This window comes from Vulpes lagopus, chromosome 8 (genome assembly GCF_018345385.1).
Source record: "Vulpes lagopus strain Blue_001 chromosome 8, ASM1834538v1, whole genome shotgun sequence".
Taxonomy (NCBI): domain Eukaryota; kingdom Metazoa; phylum Chordata; class Mammalia; order Carnivora; family Canidae; genus Vulpes; species Vulpes lagopus.
Genome location: NC_054831.1, coordinates 37,781,979 through 37,787,978, shown reverse-complemented (window position 1 = coordinate 37,787,978; position 6,000 = coordinate 37,781,979).

The following is a 6,000-nucleotide window of genomic DNA, read 5'->3' as shown; positions in this document are numbered from 1 at the left end:
CCAGATTGAGGACTAGTAATGAAATTAAATCAGTAATCAAAAACCTCCCAACAAACAAAAGTCTGGAACCAGATAGCTTCACAAGTGGATTCTACCAAGCATTTAAAGAAGAATTAATACCTATTCTTCTCAAACTATTCCAAATAGAAGAGGAAGAAAACTTCCAAATTCATTATATGAGGCCAGCATTATTCTGATGCCAAAAGGAGATAAAAACCCTACAAAAAGTGAAAGATACAGGCCAATAGCTCTGATGAACATGGATGCAAAAATCCTCAACATAATATTAGCAAACTGAATTCAACAATGCCTAAAAAAAAAACAAAAACAAAAACAAACAAAAACCATTCACCATAATCAAGTGGGATTTATACCAGGGATGGAAAAGTGGTTTAACATTCACAAATCAACATGATACATCACATTAAGAAGAGAAGGAATAAAAACTGATCATCTCAATAGATGTAGATAAAACACTAAAAAATTCAATATCCATTCATGATAAAAGCTCTCAACAAAGTGAGGTTAGAGAGAATATAGCTCAACATAAAAAGCCATATGGGGAAACCCCATAATTAACATACTCAGTGGTGAAGAATTGGAAGCTTTTCTTCTATGATCAAGAATAAGACAAGGATGTCCACTCTCACCACTTTTATTTAACATAGTACTAGAAGTCCTAATCACAGTGATCAGACAAGAAAATGAAATAAAAGGCATCCAAAGCAATAAGGAAAAAGTAGAACTTTCACAATAAGTAGATGACATGATACTATATAAAGAAAACCCCAAAGACTGCACCAAAACATGACTAGAACTGATAAATGAATTCAGTAAAGTTGCAGGATACAAAATTAATATATAGAAATCTGTTACATTTCTATATACTAATAATGAAGTAGAAAGAGGAAGCGAGGAAACACCAAAAAGAATACCTAGGAATAAATTTAACCAAGGAGGTGAAAACACTAAGATACTGATGAAAGCAATTGAATACGACACAAATGGAAAGATATTTCATGCTCATGGGCTGTAAGAAACACATATTGTTAAAATGTCCATACTAAAAAAAAAAAATGTCCATACTATCCAAAGTGATGTACAGATTTAATGTAATCCCTATCAAAATGTCAACAATTTTTTTCACAGAACTAAAACAAATAATCCCAAAATTTGTATGGAACCACAAAACACCCTGAACAGCCAAAACAACCTTAAGAAGAACAAAGCTGGAGATATTGTAATCACAGATTTTAAGACATACTACAAAGCTATAGTAATCAAAACAGTATAGTACTAACACATGGATAAATACATAGGTCATAGAATAGAATAGACCAAAGCATAAATACAAGCTTATATGGTCAATTAATCTACAACAAAAGAGATAAGAATATACAATGGGGAAAGGACAGTCTCTAACAAATGATGCTGGGACAACTGGACAGCTACATGCAAAAGAATGAAACTGGATCACTTTATTAGACCATACACAAAAATAAGCTCAAAGTAGATTAAAGACCTAAGTGAGAGACCTAAAATCAGAAAACTCTTAGAAGAAACATAAGCAGTGATTTCTTTGACATCAACCGCAACAACATTTTTCTAGATATGTCTTCTAAGGCAAGGGAAACATGCAAAAACAAACTACTGGGACTACACCAAAATTAAAAGCTTTTGTGTAGCAAAGGAAACCACTGACAAAACAAAAGGCAACCTAGTGAATGGGAGATATTTGCAAATAATATATCTAATATGTTAATATCCAAAACATAGAACTTATACAACTCTACACCAAAAAATAATCCTAATAAAAATGGCAGAGGACCCGAATAGACATTTTTCCAAAAACAGCATATAGATGGTCAACAGACCCATCACTATTCATCAGCAAAAATGCAAACCAATACCATAATGAGTTATCACCTTACACCTGGCAGAATGAGTATAATTAAAACCAAGAAGGGCACCTGGGTGGCTCAGTTGGTTAAGTATCTGCCTTTGGCTCAGGTCATGATCTCAGGGTCCTGGGATCAGGCTCCCTGCTCAGCTCCCTTCTCCGTCTCCCCTACCCCCACTCCTCCTTCCTCTAGCTAGCTATCTCACTCTCTCAATAAATAAATAAACAACAAATAAATGACATCTTTTAAAAAGGCAACTAAAAAAATAAAATACAAGTCATAACAAGTGTTGGCAAAAATGTGGAGAAAAACAAATGCTTGTGCACTGTTGGTGGGAATGCAAACTGGTGCAACCACTGTGGAAAACAGTACAGAGATTCCTCAAAAAATTAAAAATGGGATTACCATATAATCCAGTAATTCCACTGCATATTTATGCAAAGAAAATAAAAACACTAACTCAAAAAGATCTATGGATCACTACATTTATTGCAGCATTATTTACAATAACCAAGATATGGAAGCAATCCAACTATCTATAGATATATGAATGGATAAAGAAGATGTGGTATATGTGTGCAGTGGGCTATTACCCAGCCACAAAAAAAGAATGAGATTTTGCCATTTGCGTGAATGGATATAGAAGGTGTAATGCTAAGTGAGAGAGTCAAATATAGACAAATACCATATGTTTTCACTCATATGTGGAATTTAAGTAACAAAACAAAAAAATGAACAAAAAGACAGAAAAAAATAGACTCTTATATGTAGAGAAGAACTGGTGTTTTCCAGAGGGAAAGTGTGTTGGGAATGGGTAAAACAAAGAGAATTAAGAGTACACCTATCTTGGGGCACCTGGGTGGCTCAGTGGTTGAGCATCTGCCTTCAGCTCAGGTTGTGATCCCAGGGTCCTGGGATTGAGTCCTGGATCAGGTTCCCTATGGGGAGCCTGCTTCTCCCTCTGCCTTTGTCTCTCCCTTTCTGTGTGTCTCTCATGAATAAATAAAATCTTAAAAAAAAAAAAAAGTACACCTATCTTATTAAATAGTGTTGTATGGTGACGTGGTAGCTACACTTGTAATGAGCATAACATAATGCGTAAACTTGTCAAATCACTATGTTGCACATCTGAAACTAAGGTAATATTAGAATCAACTGTACTCAAGTAAAAAAAAAAATCAATTAAAGGGGATAAAAGAGTACACTTATCTTCATGAGCCCTGAATAGTGTATAGAATTATTGAATCATATTGTGAAACTGAAACTAATATAATGTTGTATTTTAATTCTACTTCAGGGATCCCTGGGTGGTGCAGCGGTTTGGCGCCTGCCTTTGGCCCAGGGCGCGATCCTGGAGACCCGGGATCGAATCCCACATCAGGCTCCCGGTGCATGGAGCCTGCTTCTCCCTCTGCCTGTGTCTCTGCCTCTCTCTCTCTCTGTGTGACTATCATAAATAAATAAAAATTAAAAAAAATTCTACTTCAATGAAAAAAGAAAAAAACAACTGGTTAAGTATATCTAAAGCACAATAAAAATGTGAATGAGGCAAATATGACAAACCAGAAACCAGGGAGTCCTAAGTGAAGCAGCACAGTATTTTTTTGAGAGCTGAAAGAAAATTGTCAACACAAAGCCTACAATCCATGAAAATACTTTTCAGGGGTAAAGGTGAAATAAAGTCCAATGTGCATGCTCCTAGTCAGAGCTCTTACAGATTGATTTTCTCTAAGTAGGGACCCAAAGATCCAGGATCCTTCCATCTAATGAAACCATCTTCAACACGTGTCCTTGAAGGAGGAGGACATGGGGATATTTTTGTGATCCAGCCCTGGAAATGGGATATACTCTTACTACTCAAAATGCATGGTCCACAGACCAGGAGCATTAACTTACCTGGGAGCCTGTTAGAAATGCCTGTTTTAGGGACACCTGGGTGGCTCAGCGGTTAAGCGTCTGCCTTCGGCTTAGGGCCTGATCCTGGAGTTCCAGCATGGAGTCCCACATGCAGTCCCACAAGCTGACTCCATGGAGCCTGCTTCTCTGTCTGCCTGTGTCTCTGCCTCTCTCTGTGTGTCTCTCATGAATAAATAAATAAAATCTTTAAAAAGAAAAAAAAGAAATGCCTGTTATAAATCTCAGGCCCCACCCATACCTACTGAATCTGAACTTGATTATTAAGATCTCCAGGACAGGGATGCCTGGGTGGCTTAGTGGTTGAGCCTCTGCCTTTGGCTCAGGATAGATCCCGGAGTCCAAGGATCAAGTCCCACATTGGGCTCCTTGCACGGAGTCTGCTTCTCCTCCCTTTGCCTGTGTCTCTCATGAATAAACAAATAAAACCTTAAAAAAAAAGATCTCCAAAAAAAAAAAAAAAGATCTCCAGGGCATTTATGTGCATACATCATTCAGAAGCACTGCTATGTATCAGTTTGTCACCTCTGTCATCGTTCAATTTTGCCATTACCGAAATGGACTATGTAGTTTATTGAAATGTAGTCTTTGTCAATGGTTAGAAGGAAAACAAAACAGTTTTGTGGACATATACTGTTTAACCATTTTATTCTTTTCCCTATACAGAGAATACATTTGCCTCTCCCCAGAGAAGATAATCCAAAGTTTCTTCCAAGCACTGCATCCCCTGATACTAGTATTTCAAAGTGTCTACTTACTACAGTAAGTATTGTAGACAATGTTCAGTTTTCTACATCAGTTCCAAACATGGCCCATCCTACTACAGTCACCTGTGATCTAAGAGACCAGTTATCTACCCTCCCCACCAAACACACAAAATGCAGTGGGGCAACATTGACAAGAAAGCTTCAATATAATCTCCCATTTAAAAAAAAATTAAAGGAGGGATATCTGGGTGGCTCAGTGGTTGAGCATCTGCCTTTGGCTCAGCGCATGATCCTGGGATCAAGGGGGGTTGGGGAATAAGTCCTTCTTATGGGCAACACAACTTTCATAACCTGCTTCCTACAGGAACAAGCTTCTTTTAGGTCTCAGCCAGTAATCTGTGGACAATTCTGCTTCAAAGTTTCTTTGACAATATAACTCCATCAAAATTTTAGGAGGTTCCTAATACACTTGCCTTTAGTCAGTGCCATGTCTTAACACCCAAATTTTTTGCTAGATACAATCCTCAGATCTGTTTTTCATTCCTGACCTTGTCTCTCTTAATACTAGGGAACTTGAAGTTATTAGTTTAAGTGGGAAAACCACACTGTTAATTGGATCTTTGCCATGAGGCGCCATCACTCTGTACAGATGCAAAATCTAAGTTTATGCCAGTTGAAGCCTTTTAAATCCTATGTCTCACTACTTAAGGTTAGCTTTTCCATCCTTTTAGATCCTTAATCTTGGCATTCTCCCTTCTCTTACCTATCTGCTTGCAAAATAGCCAATTTACTCGGAGCTCCTCACTTTCCAGCACCACCTTGCCAAATGCACCTGCTGATAATATTATTCTTTCCTGTCACATCCTCTAGAGCCATTGGCTCCCTGAGCACATGACCTGCTTGCAAAGTTATTACAGGTGACACTTTTGTCAGGCACACACAACATGAGCCTCCCTCTTCTCACAGCCTGGTATCCGTTTTCTTGCAGCCCACAACTTCATCACTGAGCCAGGGTTGCTGCATGTTTTAACCTGCACTACTATTTGCAGCACCAATTTCTAAATTAGTCAGGATTGGCCAACTGCTGTATCCAACAATTTCCTAAAACTGTAACATTCATTTCTCAGTCACACTAAGGTCATGATCCTGGGTAGCTTTTGTACAACTTGCTTCTTGAAGCTCAAAAATTTAGATCTCTTATGTCTTGTGACCCACCTTCAACACAGGGCCTCCAAGGCTGTTTTGGAAGAAGACCATGTGTAGGAATTCCATTTGGACTATAGGTGCAAATAGTGCATATTTCATCCGCTCACATTTTATGAAAACTAATCATACTAGCCGAAACTAGATTCAAAAACGTTAGGCATAAACAGCTACAAAAAGCCCGGGAAATTTAAAAAGCAGCAGCAGTGTGGAAAATATCATCTTCCTATGTGACAAGGATGAAACTGGAACAGTTTGGTGGACCCATAGCTTTG